The following is an 18377-nucleotide window of genomic DNA, read 5'->3' on the forward strand; positions in this document are numbered from 1 at the left end:
ATGGTTAAACACTTCACTCGCTTTCAAAGCGGTATTAAGCATACGCTTACTCAATGTAACAGTATTTAGAATTCTTGTTGAAACAAAAATAAACTTGCTTTAAGATCAGGTGACAAGAATGGTCCATCAATATTGATACTGTATTGTATTGAATGCATTAACAACTTATTGCGATTTACCTATCACATCATCACTCATATTTTACTGCACTCCACCCAGAAACTGATCCAAGGAAGGACTGTAACAGAAAGGATTTGATAGTTGGAGACTTGATGGGGATAGTCATAATCTAAAAACGGGACATGCTATAGGTTTTAGATACCTAGTTCTTCCAGTCTTTTACTTAAAAAAAAAAAAATCTTCGTCTTCTTCGTGTTTCCCTTCTTCTCTGCTTCTTCTTCAATGAATGAAACGTATGAATTTAGCTTAATCGTCCAGCATTATTCCGGTCGATACTAATTTGGACATCTTCGTGGTATCTGACTGACAAATTATCCTACACAAATAAGCAGTTGTAATAGAAAAATAAAAGCTCGACGAAAGAATGCATTAATTTGGATACTGTTGCTGAAAGGGATATAATGTCCGTATCACAATCAGGAAGGTGTGTGCTTTCTAGGCTGGGAATTGATATTGATTATATTTTTCAAATCTTTCTCACTTCGCGAAAGACTTCTTTTAAATAAAAAGAAAAAAAAACATGTTGAAAAGATTATGTTCTCTAATGTTGATAAGGGCTTACTTACATAATTATGTAAAATGTGTGACTAACTGACTGTAATCGGCCCTACGTGAGTCTATTCAGGCAGCTGCTGCAGCGCCAGGGCAGAGCGTTGCGCCAGAACCCGATGAAACTGTATGCACAGCTGCCGCTGAGGGCAGTATACACACCTGAGTGTTGCAGTCACTATTATGAAGGGACTCTTATACTTCAGTTTTTATGTTGCTTATGTTTTTTCTCCGATCATTACTATCCAACATTCGAACATTATTAACTTGTGTTTTATGGTTAGGTGCAAAGGGGCATTATACAACTAACTGTGTGCAGAGACTCCAACTTTCCCGTTTTCGACGGGAGATCTCCCGCCGAAAGCCCATTTTTGCAAAATCTCCCGTTCTCCCGTTTGAGATTTGATTTCTCCCGCCCTGGCTCTGTGTCTCCCGGTGGAAAGGATTTCTTACATATTGCTATCGTATGTTCAAAAAATAAGCCTTAGATAGCACCAGAGAACATCTAGAACCCTAGGAACTTTGCGCTTCGCACACATCAACTTGGAGTCTCCCGTTTGCTGGGGGTTTCGGGCGGGAGAATCTCCAGATCAGAAGGTGCTTGGGGTTGGAGTCTCTGTGTGTGTACACCATCCCAGGTTTCACGATAGTGATGTTCTGGTGGGATTATAGGCGTGGCCCTTTTAGCGTCGCGGGCTTACCTCGGTCCTGAACAGGGACTGAGAGATATTCTTGTGTAAATGTTTTTCCTTAAATGTATTCACAGCAATCTCATAAAGGCAAAGGCAATGAGCCCAGGAGAGTGTGAGAAGATGTTTGACGTCGAAAGCTAACACGCGGCTTATAAAGCGTTCTAGCAAGTTTACATAATTGTGCATACACGCATCTGCAAAATGATTTGCCTCAAGATGTGCAAGGGTAAACAAAAAAAGAAAAAAAAAAGAAGAGAGGAAACAGAATCTTCTATCCCTTTTCCCCTAAGAGTACAGGGAGCCACAGGGAACTGGGCGCTCTTTTTTCCTTCTTCGATAGTGACAAGTTCAAATCCCAGATAAGCCCTCTTCAATCCACTCCCAGTGGATCTTTTCAAAATGCACGTTATTTCAGAGTATCAACTTCCCTGACCTCTTACCTCGTTTTCTTTTCTTTACTGAGGTCCTTCTTCCTTTTCTCTTTTCTTTTAACTAGCTTCTCGTCTTCGTTTGTTTGAATCACTTCAGACGTTGACGCACCCTCGACCGGCAAATCATCTTAGACAAGACAAGTGTTACAAGTTTTTGGCTGGTTAAATCCTCACTCATCACCCGGACTGATCCTCTTCGCTCCCCGCTTCCGAGGGCCCGTGTCAACACCATGATGTGAGGCAACAAAACACTTCTCACCAAACGTTAATTCTTCCCCAAAGTGGGGGTGCAAATCGATGGTGAGTGCAAACCGAGTGAAGAGAACTAATATTTGTCCGGGCAAACTCTCGACTATTCTTTGTGGATTGTTTCTCTTTCCAGAGAAACTTGTTTCAGGTAAACACAAACCAGGGAGGTACATGGGACTGCAGGCAGGACGGTATAGGAAAAGCAGCTACTGCCCCCAAATCCTGTACACCATGACATCAGAGGCACCCACGCCTCACATGCCCGCGTAAGCGAGCACGTCATATATACTGGTTTCACGCAGGTACAACTGACAATCTTTGAAGACACTCTTGAACGTTGGTTGAGGTCTAAATCTCAATATTAGCAATCTTTGCTTACTGAATTGCATGATGATGTTCTAAAATGGCTGAAGAAACAGTAAACATGTATGCAGTTTCAAAGTTATGCTGTTACTATAATCAATATAACTTTAAACTAACGGTACCATGTTTGAATAACCCATATCAAAGTATTTTATAATAGTCAAACTACCGTAGCTGGAAAAATGAAAAATGCCTGTGACAATATAGTCACTCACACGTTGTGTGTAATAACTATCATTACATATTTGTCAATTTTCGCTGGTTTGACCTTCCGGAAAAGCATCAACAGCTATGACATCAAATGAGCTTTGGGAAACCATTATCGCACCTTTTTTTATAATGAACCATTTGGAATAGCACGGTGATACGAGTAGGCACGATGGTACGTCTTTGTAGTAAACAAACAAAGCGTAAAGAGTTGTCTAACAATCAGAAAGAAGAAAATGAAGTAAAGTAGGCCACCTAGGTGACATTAATAAAAACGAATTTTTTAATTATTATCTGGAGCTGACGAGCAGTCACGTGATAAGGCGTGTTCTTCTATTATTTAACCAGAATCACGTTCGATGTGGTTTGCAGATACACTACAATCGCCAAGTTTAATCAGATGACGACAGAGCTGTTTGAATCTACCGAGACGAGGGGAAAAGTAATACAATGAAAGAATGCGGGCACACACCCAACCGATGGCTTTATGAAACTTAATTTATGCATCTCACGGGACATTATGAATTCATGTGCATTCTTGTTGCCGTAACCTCTCTGCGTACACGTCTCTCTCCCTCTCTCCTGGGAATGGATATATCACGTATCTGATGATGCGTGATGAATACTGTAGCATACTGAATAAGTGATAACGTCACTGGGATGATGAAGAAAAACAAAAGGACGAAAAAGTCGACGCAAGATCTGTCGTTGTCACCCAGCCCAGATTCTGCGTTGTTTATAATACATTACAGAGCTCCTGTGACCCGGGACCACTAAAAATGATGCCGAGCCACCAAATTCACAAAAACGGTTATTCTATTTTATTTCATTTCATTTCATTTCATTTCATTTCATTTCATTTCATTTCATTTCATTTAGTGGCCTGATAACTAAGGAAACTAAGATTGAAAATGAAATGGATTGGTATGGTTTTCTTTTATTTTTGGCCACTACATATAAATGAAGAGTTTGTTTGCAAAAACCGATAAGTCCTTATTTGCCAAATGGAGATATTTGCGATTAATGGTCAAGAAAAATAAAGAGAATGATAAGATTGACTTCTATTGACCATAACTTTAAAAATGTACCTTTATAATGTAGTGACCGATATTATCATTTAAAAGGTATTATTTTGTACTTTATGACAGAGACCGTACTTCAAAATCTTCAAAAATGGACTTATCGGTTTTTGCGAACAAACTCTTCATATATTTTTTTCGGGCCTCCAAAACTTTACATTAAGAGAATTTATTAGCTCAAATGGTAATGGTACCACAGTATAAAGAATTTAATTTCGAGCCGTGATGTTGATACACTGTATATAATAAAAGGTCATTTTACTGTCATTTTTTAGTATTTTCTGTTTTAACAACGCGCGCTATACGCATTACTTCCGTGCCCTCTACTTATTTTCAGTTTGATGAAAACGCAAATAATTTAACATCGAAGATTCAAAATCAATGCCTTAAAAGGAAACAAAGAATTGCGACTTGAAACCAATCTCAACTATGGATGATTAACCTGGAGAAATAGCCACTGCATGGCTTAAAGGGATTATATACTCATTAATTTTGGTTGAGACCTAACTTCAGATTTCTAACATTTTTTTTTTGTGTGTGAGATAATGAGAAACCTCTTATGAGATATGAAAGAGCATGTAATTCCAGAAGGGATTCAGCATTTGATGAAAATAAGTTTTGAAATAACTGACATATCCAAAACAAAGCGACCTGAATAAAAGGTGGAACCCACTTTTTATCAGGATCGCCTTGTTTTAGTTTGATTTTGGATGTCTCAGTCATTCCAAAACCGATTTTCATCTAATAAATTTGAATTTCTCTAGAACGGTATCTCGCAAAAAAAAAAAAGAAAAGGAAAAAAAAAGTTAAAAGCCCAATCCTCATCTCCACCTGTCTTACTATACCATCCCTTTAATGCAGCTTCCTCAAGTTTCTTTGCCCCCCCCCCCCCCCCCCCCTCGTACACGCCCACACACCTGCGTTTCTGATTCATCGTTTCTCTAATTTTGATCATGAATAGGCGAGAAATCTCTGAAACGGTGGAGAATAAATGCATTTTTTAAAGCCAGGCTGACACTTGCAGGATTCTGTGGCACGCATTGGCACGACTCGAGTCGTGCCAGTGCGCAAACTAGTCGTAAACTGGCGTGAAGTGTGCGTAGACCCGTCGTGACCTGCGTGCCATGTCGGGACGAGAATTTTGAAATGTTCAAAATTTTGGTCACGACTTGCCACGACAAAATCGTGGCCAAAAGTCGTGCAAGTGTCAACCTGGCTTTACGCACCGACGTTTCTCTATTCGCTTGTCGCTCGCTGTTTGCTTGTCGACTTATATTGAGTACCCAATATCGGACATTCGATTGCTCGGTAAATATGGACAAGATTTATTGTACTATTAAAGCAAACATTCTGCGATTAACATTGATTGTTTGCATCGAGAACCTTGCTTGTCAGTCTTGCTAAAAGAAGAAGAAGAAGAAGAAGAAGAAGAAGAAGAAGAAGAAGAAGAAGAAGAATAGATGTGGTTGGTTCAAAATGGTTGACATCATTAACCAATCAATCAGATTTTTTTTTTCTCACGGGTGACGACTGAAACATTCATTTCTTTTCTATAGCTAAATTCAAGCACTCACACGTACAGTCATATAATAATAGTGCAAATTGTATGATCTTCTGGTCGAAGAAAATGGTTGCCTATTGTTAAAGGGATGGTATATAGAATTTGGTTTAGAGGGTGTTTCAGGTTTTAACTATTTTGCGAGATGATTAGAAACCATTCATATGCAATATTAGAGAGAATATGATTATACGACGAATTAAAGATTTGATAGAAATCGGCTTGGAAATGGATGAGATATCCAAATACAAAGCAAAACAAAGTAACATATTCCTGACAAAAGGGGGTACAAGGTGTACCAACCTTTTATTACTGTTACTTTTTTTTTTGATATCTCAGTCATTATTTTCATCAAATAATATTTCACTTCCTCGTAGAATCGTATGCTCTTTGATATAGCACGTTACGTGCTGTTTTTAATTATCTCGCAAAAAGTTACAGCCTGAATCCCCATCTCAACCGAAACTATACTGTCCCTTTAAAAGCAATCAAGGGATCTCCTATTATTGCCTTCACCCTCATCTCTTTAAAGTGCATGCTATATAGGCAATTTCCAACCAATAATTTGGCCCTGAACGTGTGCTCGGTGCTGCGTTGCATAAGGTAATAATGATGAGATGCAGTCTCCAAAGTGCATTTATGTTACGTAAGAATCATTATTCCATTCAAGTTTCTCCTTCTTTTCGCATGCTGTCTGTTAATTATCTTGCTTGCCATAAATGGAGCCCAATTAGGTGTCTTCGAGCAGACCCATACACAACGGAGTAAGACTGCCTGGCTTCCCGCTCGATTCTTTCCCGCTGCATTTTCTCCTGGTTTCACCACTGTAGGTGTTCCTTGACATTTGCTCCTGCGACAAAATTTCTAACATAAAACATAAATTCTACCCACGAACCTAACCCTAACCCTAATCCTAATCCTCACAGCAAACTAAACCTAAAACCCTACCGCAACCCTAACCCTAACCCTAACCCTAACCGTAAGTGTTTGGAGAAAATAAGATCGGAGCAATATTGTCGCAGGCGTAAAAATGTCGTGTTACCCAATGATTCATTTTAATCATACTGCTTTCAGCAGAAGAGTTTTGCTTACCTTTGAAATTCCTTCCGTATCAATGACACTGCCGATCCGTATGATCCCTCTTTTACCCGATGAAGGAGTCTTCCATCTTTAATGAAACTGTCACCATCCTGTAGGAAAGAAAGTGGGCGGTTAATATATTGAATGTGCATACATGCATTATATACATGCATGCACACATACATGCAGACATACATACATTGAATTATGATAGGCCTGAATTCTTGTATATTACTCTTTTCAGATAATCACAAGTGCAAGGAAGGAGAGCATGAGAAATTCATGGAAACACATGCAAGAAACAGAACTCAATCGATGCGAACTGCTCCATTTTATAAGAAAAGACAAAGTAGTACGCATCAGGGTATATTAAATGTCATGTTGTGTTCAACGCAGTCTCATCAATCTACGCTATAACCTTTTACACGCTTAAATGCATCAACATTATTATTTTCTCTCTCTCTTTTTTTTTAGAACATGTCTCTGAGGAGACTATTAAGTTCATTTAAATCCACATTGAAAGATCCAGTGGGATTATTACTAAAGCAATGACTTCATCTGATGTATGCAAAAGGGGACCACCAACGCTAAGTTATTTTTTATCTTAATATGTAATAAGGATGTGGGCTGATATCAAGGTAGAATGAAATGATACATCTATCTTTTTTTTTTTTTAATCTATTTTGAAATTACTCGGCAGTCATGTCAATTCAAATGTATATCACGAAGCAGCCAAAATCAAGGCATTTGAACACGGTTGACTAATTGTTATTATGTTGTTTACTCAGAGCCATGTATCAATGAAGACCTATTGACCTTATAACTGTATGTCTCCTGTACGTATCCAGAATGGCATCTACTTTAAGTAAAACCTCGTAATCAGTGACACATTTTCACATATAAATGATAGAATGGAAATGCAATATGATGAAATATACTTCAGACACGTTTACATATGGCAAATATCATCAAGAGCATGATGGGATAATAAGGGTCTACTCCTTTGAGGTGTAACAAAAACATCTGCATCCGCCGATGCAATATATTTCTTTAGTATTTATAACATTAAGATAGCGAATAAGGAAAGGGTGGTGGAGCACTATCTTGCACGGGATGAAATGTGAAATGACCTCTTGAAGGAGGCGAAGAAAAGTTTATATTTCACCGAAGGCAAAACATTGTCATAAGGCATGCTTAAAATACCGTTCATTATTTGTTTTATATAACTTCATTATTCTTTAATACGGCTATGCGTCCATACCATGGGTACAAACAACGACAACGATTTACATCAAGGCGAATGGAAAACCATGCATCTACAAGCCATGTGGGGAAATGGCGAAATAGGAGAATAACCTATACAGAGTAATGGAAGTGCTTGATGACGTCATTGTGTTATCCAACACTGCTCGACAGCATTAATTTGTATGCTTAGCGAAAGTCATATGACTAACCGTCGATCAATCCTGTAACAAGCATGATTTACGTCCTGTGTAAAACGCATTACCACTCAATGGTTATTACAATGTATTATAGTTATCTCTTCTTTCTTTTTTTTTGCGTTCCGTAGACTCTCTCCACACGGCGTCACTCGATATTGTGTTTTGCGACCTTTTTACGAGGTCGAAACGACAGTTTGGTGTCATCGATTTATTCATAGGACCTCTAGACAACCTTTGTTTTTTGGCATAAGACATTTTGTGGATATTTGTCTTCATTTTGCAGCAGAATATACGTTCCTTTTTCCTCCCTTCCAATGGTTATCTCAGTGATTATTGCTAGAGCTCTTCGGAGACAGTTATGGAGATTACAGGGTAGTTATCTATTTTCTAAATGAGCCATTTCCCTCTCTCTCCCGGCGGTCTCTGATGCCAACATAATCTGGAAGGTAGGTGAAAAAAAGCTATGCGTATAGAGGCGATCTAAATACAGAGCACGAGACCTTTCTAGGTTCCTATCATGCCATCATGCTTCAATTGGAATTGAATTGATTCGTTTTCCCTGAAAAACAAAAACAACAACAGCAACAACACAGCATATTACAGATTGTAAAGTCATGCCTAAAGAATGAGCTTGATATCCGTGGGATACACATAATGGCAGAAATGCAAGGGAGTTGAATGTCATCTCAAGATTCACCTTCGATCGCAAGACTATAATATGCGGTCTTGCGTTATGGTTTCCTGTTTTCCATTTTAGCTTACTCAATGCTATTTCTTGGTTAATTCACGGAGCTACAAGCTGCATGGTTAAATAAAGAGCTATGTCCATGAAAGTTCTCGTTCCAGAGAGCGATCAAAGAATTAAATGTAATTTCCTGGGGGAAAAATGCGGTACGCCAAAACTCTTGACGACGGCAAACCATCGAAAAAGAGCGAATTTTGTTCAAATTAAAAGTAAGTCTAAAAACGTGAGAGAAAGACAAACAAAAAGTTTTGGTATCGGAGTTCTAAGAATAAAAAGTTACAGAGTAGTTGCACAAACAGAAATCATATTCTTTTACGGGATGACATTTTGCATGTTTTGTTTGTTTGTTTTTTGCTTTGTTTCTTTTTCTTTCCAGTCTCTTTTGGGTGCGATTTCTACCATTGGCATGTTAAGCCATGTGGGTACTCAATGTCTTGAGTTTGTGTGAGCTTTTGTTTGTGTTTATTCATGTTTTACACACACACACACACACACACACACACACACACCCAATGGATTCCATTGGGAATTGGTCACAGAAGATAACATCTCCAAAGAGAGAAGGCGTGAAATGTTGGCACGTTGATAAGGATCAGACGAAGTCGGTCGACTAGAGATAACCTTTGTGATAACATGCAGAGTGAAAGAGAGGCCATGAATATTCATTATGTGAGAGGTCAGAGGTTACGACGGATCGTGACGCTTGAGCAATGTTGAGTATAATGATGTTCGGGTATCCTGACAGATTCTCACCATCGAAACAACAGCCTGAATAAATCCAACTGAATAAATCCAAAAGGAATGTTAGTTGTCGAATTTCAAAGCTACATGGTTCATGATCAGCTGGAATCATGTAGTGAAAATTTTGCATCATTATAACAAAGTTGCAGGACAGGTTAACGTTGGGATTAACTTTCGGACTGATTCTCGACCCGCCACCAATGTAGTGGTCAATACTGAATGAAACAATCACAACCCCCCCCCCCCCAAAAAAAAAGAATGACTATCAGACTTGACTATCATTCATGCTATTATCTGGTTCCTATTATCCTCGCTTTTTTATGTAACTGATACGACTATAAACATGTACAATGATTGCTATTGCATTGGATAATTCATCCATTCATTCATTCATCATTCATTCATTCATTCATTCATTCATTCATTCATTCATTCATTCATTCATTCATTCATTCATCCATTCATTCATTCATTCTCAAGCATAAATATTTTGATACGCTTTACGTGCATAGAAACCGTACAGCTTGTTACAGAATTAAATGTCGGGATACGTACTGCATTGCTTACGATCTCTATAGCACGGCAATTACGCTTACAAGATTGACGATAATCGTTCTGGGCAAAATTATTGTAAGTTGCACGTTCTGTCAACTCCTTAATGCTTGCTAACCGTTGGCCCCAACACTTAGTGGATTTGCTGCTATCTATTATAGCGGTGGTGTAATGGGAATAGTCGTCATAATGATGTAAACAATCTTTGTAGGTCATCATAAATCCAGCGTTATTCACGCTCTAGATATTTCTGACGAGCTCCGCCTGTGCTTAGGTGGCTCCTGCCTATTTCCACCTTTCTTTTCCTTTCTCTCTCCGTCAGTTATATCGATAATTACACGGGGAACCTTCACAATTACAAAATAGGGTATACCTAAAGACGTGTCAGCATGTTCCTGAGAACAAAATATCAAGAGTAGTTGGTGTTATCAAAATCACAGGCATCTTGACTGATTTTAAACCATCGTTTATATAGTTTTTATCGTTTACGGGGAGAGGGATGAATGAATGAATAAAATAATTTTAAAAAAATTTACAAAGCAACCTGTTTAATCATTGTCATCTGTTAATTGAATGATATCTATTCACTAATCAAATCGCACGTTTTAAAATTATCTGGTAGGTTTACACGTCACCAATGTGGTATGCAAGTAAGAGATTACAGAGCGATTTGTGGATGTCGGCAGTCCGAGAGTTAAGTAGTACACACATGCGTTCAACACCACCTACACCGACTACCTTTCTGATATAGATTAAAGAGAGAAAATTAATTCTATACGGAAATAGGTGATGAATTAATGTTGCTTCCCATCGGCAAAATATACAGTAACTCATCCACAAAACTGTAGCATGATTGTAGTTTCGCAGCTTTTTTATTGTGTCGGAGATGGCGAAAATGAGCTTGAACTGCAGCTGGAGCTCAATATTGAATACTGAATTTTCCTCACTAGTAGGAAAGGAATCGAAGATCATGAGGGTAGAAACAAAGCAAAACTACAAAATAGACAAACACACACACACACACACACACACACACACACACACAAAAAAACGCTCTCGCAAGTAATAGTATTTACCAGCAACAGCGAGTATTTGGTTCTCCTTGCAAATCATGCCCCCAATTTAAAAGACCTTCAGCATAAAAGTTTTAGTTTTCTCTAAATAGACACTAACTTACCTCTCACAGAGAAGGGAAAACAACAGACTGTTATCCGGGCAAAATGTTGCACATTCATTCGTATATCCATAAATGTTAACCGCATTGGCCTGAAGAAAATAGCTCAGCTACGTGGAAAGTGGGATTTCCATATAAATGCAACCGACAAATCTTCGAAGTCCACGGAGTACCGGTAGACTGCTTGAAAGATTATGCACTTGAATAGTTATTCGTTCGAATTGACGGGAACAAATCCTTTGAGTGGGGTCGAATAACTCACGGGCTACGGCACAATATGTCCCTTTCGATTAGGCATAATACACGGACAAGCTAATGACATTCCCACAATACAATTGAATTTGACATAACGACGTGTACATGGGACGCGGCGTCCTTCGATTCACCGGAGCTGCAGCGGGCTCGTTATTCGGACGTGCGCTCGCCGGAGAGAGATGGCGGAGAATGGGGCAAATTGTGAAAGGTGCGAAGTGTTACGTAAGAAGAGGGCGCTTGAATAAGGAGGCTGGCAAATCAATGGCGATCCGAAGCTTCTTTCCATCACTTTGATACATTGTAGGACCTGGACCAGGGGCTACTGGAGCTGCTGTACTGCTCCAGTTCAAACTCTGCTCTCGTAAATCATAACGTATAGCATTTACTATGATAACTATTTGTATGCGATTTGCTTGCAAATTAAGATCAGCTACACAAGTAATGTCTTAAGGAGCGGGTATTTGAAAAAAAAAAAATACAAACAAACTTTAAAATTCAAGAGGCCTTTTAAGGTTTCATTATTCGGTTGGAAGACGAAAGAATCGAGTTGTTGTTCTTAAAAAGAGCAAAAGTGATTATTTTGCGGTCCTAAGAAGAGAAAATTGTGACAAGATCTATTAAATGGATGATAAAGTCCTAGAAATAGAAATTGAAAATATATACATTTCCTATGAGTACAAGTTAGAAATACAAGACTTCCCTTGGGGAAAAGATTAACCCCAAGGTTAAGCCTTGCCGCAGACTTGGAGACTCTTGTCTGCTACTCAAATGTAAAGGAGAACGTCTCTATGGTAACCAGTTTATGCCCAAAGTTTTTCATTTCTCATTTTGTTTTCTTCTGTCAAGGCCAAGGTTAAGTAAATAATGATCTTGTATTTCGTATCTCTCCCCTTTTCTCTCTAACTTCTCCTTGTTTCTACACACATTATGTTATGGTGCAGCTGACGCCAATGCATGCACGTACAACTGTCTGTTCTCAATACTTGTCATTTGGGAAATAATTCGAATACTATTTGAAACAGGAAAACATTCAAGAAACTCATGTTAAATTAGTGTCTTTACATCTGCCTGTTTTGCTTAAGTAAGAACAAAACCCGACAAAAATTCACATAGCGGTCGAGTGATAGTTATTGTTTCCAATAAGATAATTGCGTTGTCATGGCACGTACAACAAAAGCGCAAGATGCAAATGTAAATGTTATAAGAAAATAGTGTATACACATAAGATATGTTATTATGATTCAGGGCCTATATCTGATAATGTGGTAGTAGTGCCTTTTTATTCTTGTTTTTTTTTTTTAATCCCATAACACATTTTCTGCTCATTTCGATTGTAATTAAAACCTGTTTAATCCTGTAGAATCCGGATGTAGTTATTCCATATTTTTTTCGTTGCTTTTGTTTCATGGGTTAAATGAGCTTTACGACAATTTCGAATACCGAATACCGAAGATAGTAATAATTAAGGGGATGAACTTCAATAACGTTGCTATCGATGTGAAAGATTTTAGATGTCAGCTAGTGATATGGATATAATTGTAAAATACATGGCGGTTAAAAGCATTTACTTCTTCACATTAAAATACGACCATGCTACTGAAAAGAGCACAGCGTCTCACAGTGTGTTCACAATGTGTCCACATAGTTGCCCATGTGAAAACGCTCGAATTTAACAGTCTAAAGATGATTTTTATACTGTCATGTGGTTTTTCGCAATGTGTTCACAATGCTAAAACAATCGATTTTTTAAAGGGATTTTACACTGTGTTTCGTAATATTATCACACTGTGGGACATTGCGTTCTTTCCAGCAGGGGAGACATTTTGCAATGATCACTAATTATCATCCCTCGAAATACTCTATTGAAAGTAGAGCGGCAGATATGTATTCCCTTGACATTCCATCCTCCCACGACCTTACGTAACTGCAGCCATTCCGCATCCCGTCTGTCAGTCACGCAGTTCATCAATGAATCGTCCATGAAATCACAAGAAGATATTTAACTGTGTCTCATCAAAGCTAATAATGCGTGTGCGTTATGAATTCGCATTCACCGCGTATACGCCCCGTCCATTAGTCGGTCTTTTGTGCGGCACGGGCGACAATGCAGCGCTATTTATGGCGCGCAATCAATAACTTCTGGCATTGCAATTTAACGTTGAACCTTTCTCGCTGCTTTTTGAGAAGGTAATTCTGCACAAAGAAAGTCACTAAAAGTATCTTAGAAGTTAACTTCTCTAAGATGGGTTGACAAAGGGGAGATCGTGGTTCATTTGGCTTTATAGAACAGCTTTTAACAGAGAGAGAGGGAGGGAGAGTGAGAGAGAGAGAGAGAAAAAAAAAAAAACAACCTGGCGTTTTCGTCGACAACAAGTCTGCCTTGTTTACAAATCGATGTTTGTGATCGTCACACTCTGGTAGCGATAGACTCGACCTAATATTCACCCACCAGAATGTGCAGCAGAAATTATATTTCCAGAGAAGCAGATGCTCACTTGATTCTCTTGCAAAATGGGGCACGTCATGTGAAAACATGGCATGTAACCAGACTGCGTGACAGTTATATTAATGTTTAGCTTCATGTAAGAAAATAATAGTACAATGTACTTACGATGTTTACTGCCAAGTTCTCGTATCGCAATCATCTAACAATGGGCAGAGTCGGGGGTTTAAGGCTCGGAGATCAGAGAAATAAAATCTCGGAAGATGTCACATAATGGGCATGACTGAAATGCATAACTATATAGTGTATGGCATTGTGAAAAATTCTGCCTGAAATGAAAGCATTTCTATACAACCCTGCCTTCTAAAGGCTTAAAGGGATGATACAGTATTGGTGGAGATGAGAATTGGGATTTTTACTTTTTGCGAGATACCAAGAAAACGCTTATAATATAGTACAGAACATACCATTTTAAGAGGAATTCAAAGTTTATTTGATGAAAATCGGGTTTGGAATGACTGAAACATCCAAAAACAAAGTAAAACAAAGCGGTCGTAGAAAAGTGTGGGTCCCACACTTAATATCAGAATCGCTCTGGTTTGGATATCTCAGCCATTTCAAAACCAATTTTCATCAAATAAACGTTGAATTCCTCATGGAATTACATGTTCTTTCATGTTTCATAAGATGTTTCTCATTATCTCACAAAAAAAAAAATGTTAGAAACCTGAAATTAGGTCTCAACCAAAACTATGCGATCCCTTTAATTTCAAAATTAGGGATTTATTAGAAGAGTTCAATAGGTTGCAGAATGCCATACCAAGGATCATTCTTCATCTCAAAGTATAAATGGGTTCAGCAGTTTCAATTTAGATATCTTTTGTAGTGGATGGATTTTTTTTTTCATGTGAAGGCGTACACCGATAGTATGCAAAAGTTGATCAAGCAAAAATGTACAAGACAGATCATAGCAATTGTCAGACGGTAATCATTTGGATTATAAAACATCCCAAAGTCATTTAAACTTTATGGTATATACTTTCAGTCATGCGCATGTAGAATTTTAGTTATGCCTTTAAAGGGGTGGTATAGTTTTGGTTAAGATGGGGAGTGAGTTTTTAACTTCTTGCGGGATATTAGAAACCACTCTTGAAATATTAAAGAGCAAACAAATCCCGACGGGAATTCAAAGTTTATTTGATGAAAATCGGTTTTGAAATGACTGAGATATCAACAAAAACAAGTAAAACAAAGTGGCCGTAGTACAAGGTGGATTCCACCTTTCGGTTTTGAAATGACTGAGATATCAACAAAAACAAGTAAAACAAAGTGGCCGTAGTACAAGGTGGATTCCACCTTTCGGTTTTGAAATGACTGAGATATCAACAAAAACAAGTAAAACAAAGTGGCCGTAGTACAAGGTGGATTCCACCTTTTATCATAAGAACCTCTTCATTTTTTGATGTCTCAGCCATTTCAAAATCACCAATTTTCATCAAAAGAACTTTGAATTCTTCTAAGAATTGTATGCTGTTGCATACTTCGTAAGAGGTTTCTCATTATCTCAAAAAAAAAAAAAAAAGTTGGAAACCTGGGGGGAAGCCCCATCTCAACCAAAACGATATCATCCCTTCAATACAGAGATGGACTCACAGCCCATCCATTTCTCGGCGAATCAGTATTAGTCTGCTCGCCATAAAATGTAGATCATGATACACATATGTCGGTGATGATCATCCCTGCGACTTGACGTGAAATGGGCAACAAAGCGGGTAGGATCTAGCTGACGGCGAATATGTCATGCAGCACATTGGCGCGTGATTATTTCTCGCAAAAATAGGTCTCACCACCCCAAAAGCAACCGTCTGTGTCTAAATTGGGAAAAGAGGAGAATTAACCCACATGCGTTATGGAAGTCGACCATTACTGTCTTCATGTTCGGATTTGGGATGGAAATCTTTTGTCGAGGGTGGGGGAGGGGGGGGGGACGAATAAATAGAATGGGGATAATACAGTCTTACATTTTGAGTATAAATAAATGTAATTGGTTATCAATTACCTGAAGGGCAACGAAGGGTCGACTGCATGCTGACGGGCCCTATGCTGATGGTGGGGGTCGAGGCCGGTCATACCATTCCACAGTACATACTACACATCCACGCACCAAGACACATTCACCTGAAGTGAATCACATCTCCTTATTCAAGAGAATCCCGAAGTATTATTACATTACTGTCATCAGGCTAATGCACAATTTGCAGCATTAGCTGTTGCTATGTTGGACAAGACTTACCCAAACTTTCTCTTTATTTACCACATCCTTTGTTGTAAAGGTATGCATGAAAAAAAAAACAAAAAAAAAAACAAATGATTTTCATATGGACAGGTCCATTCGAGACTGTCCCCCTTGAAACACATCACTTTTGGACAGTGGGCAATTGTGTTCAATCAAGCAAGATACATGGGGTAAGTAATGGAGACATAAATATTAACTTATACCATAAATAGGGGGAGTATCATAATGTATGATAGCTCTCGGTCAGTTCTAACCAAGCTGTATATAATATCCTGATGATTTGAAACATTGTAGACCCTACTGGGCCTATTAGCTAATTAAGACATAAACCCTATGAATAAGTGCTTTGCAGTACGTTGCAGGATCTCACGCGACATAGATTTTACAAATCCCCCTTTCCATATTTTTTTTTTTCTGTGAACACTCTCTTGGTGGAAGAAATGTTTCTATCCCCTCGTGCAACCGGATCTCAACATCCAATTACATTTTGAAACAATCAATTTCATTTGGTATGATCGTTTCTTTACATTCTTTCGTTTAAATCAATACTCAAAAGAGAAAAGACGTTCTATGCGAATCGAAACAATAGACCAATTAAAGGATTAGCGTACACTTTCAAATTGTATGCGTGCCGTATATCACCACAATGTTTCTAGTTTACAGCGGATCCAAACGATCCTAGACACCTGTGCGTAATGACAATAATACCGATCATCATCATCATCGTACTTGCACCACTGGTATTGCCGAATAATGTTCTGGTCCCTGTTACGAGCTCAGTATGTTGATGACAAATTGGTAGGAATACATCCCACGATAAGGTGTTTTATCCACGATGTCCATCTTTCCCCTGGAGTGTTAGAAAGTTACCCGGCAGCTCTGTATAATTCACAACGGCAGAGCCACTTATGCAGAAGAACGATGATGCTTCCATGGCCAAGAGAGACCAACACATCACCATCAACATCAGGTGGTCAGGCGTCAATGTCATCAATAATATCGTGGTTGTTGTTATGTCGGAAGTTGTGAGGTGCGTAGATGATTTGAGCTTATTCCCATTCCCCTTCTTCCGTTATATGTCAAACTGATTATAAATTCAATAAAAAATGGATATATCTTGGACGAAAATGAACACAGTTTGTTGAGAGTTTTCACTGTGATAAGGGAGCGTAACGTGACAAAATTATGAATTTCGTATTTAAATCTATCTCATCAAACTTTTATTCTTATGCTGCTATTCCGTGAGGGGAATACTCAAGCAAATAAAACTAGCAGAGTCCAGGCTATTATTCTTTCTTCTTGATTGATAAGTACAGTCCACCATCGGGTGTATAGTTGTACTATTTGGCAGGTCTGGTGGGTAACATTCCTACATCTTACTATTACTTACCATACTTACATCTTACTTTCAAGGAAATTATATAATTAGATGTTTGTGCGGCACAAGGTACATAGCTGTTTTATTATTAACCCTTTGTGTACCACATTAGATTCATGTCTATCATGTCTATAGGTTTGTGTGTGAAATTATGTACATTTGAATCATTCGCACAAAAAGGGTTAACTGATTTGGATGAAGTTTGTGGCAGTCAAAGTGGGTGGCAGCCAGGGAGCTTCTAAAAGATAAATGTGGCCAAGATGAGTATAGTGTTTCAAAGGATTATCTAACATATATCAGAAGTTATACATCGTATAGAGTGATGTTGGTCTGTAAAATACAATGCATTCTGTCTAATTGTACCACATGACTATGTGTACGAAACGTTTCAATCACCGACATTCCACTTGGCTTATATATTATGATCACTATAACTGACAATAACGAAAACTGGGAGACCAATGCCGAGACTGAAATTGTGTTAAGGTTTGGGCTGACTTTGCATGGCCGCTAAGGTAGGATATAAAAGTCTCTTACCTAGAAGCACGACTGCTGTCTGCCACAGGGGTTCGAATCAGGGACCCCAACACCATCAACATGTTGGTTTATTCGTTTCTTTGACTATTTTTTAATGTAATGTTTTTGACAAGTTTTGGTGTAGCAAATGAGATGCATATAACAGTGTATATTGTTCAGCTAAATTGTTGCATAGCAGAATGATGATGTCACTGCTGGAATTTTGAAAGTTTTTTTTTTGTTTGTTTGTTTTGTTTGTTTGTTTTTTTTTTTTAGAGATGGGGCTTAACAGGGTGTAAGAAATAAGAAACACATATGTTTCAACTTAGGTGATACACAATTTCACGAAGTAATTAGGGAATTGGTTATGCACATCCTTAAAAGGCATCAATAAAGAAGTCGATATAATAGTTGGATTTCAGGGACCTTTTAAAGTAGATATCAGAG

This window comes from Diadema setosum, chromosome 6, assembly GCF_964275005.1.
Source record: "Diadema setosum chromosome 6, eeDiaSeto1, whole genome shotgun sequence".
Taxonomy (NCBI): domain Eukaryota; kingdom Metazoa; phylum Echinodermata; class Echinoidea; order Diadematoida; family Diadematidae; genus Diadema; species Diadema setosum.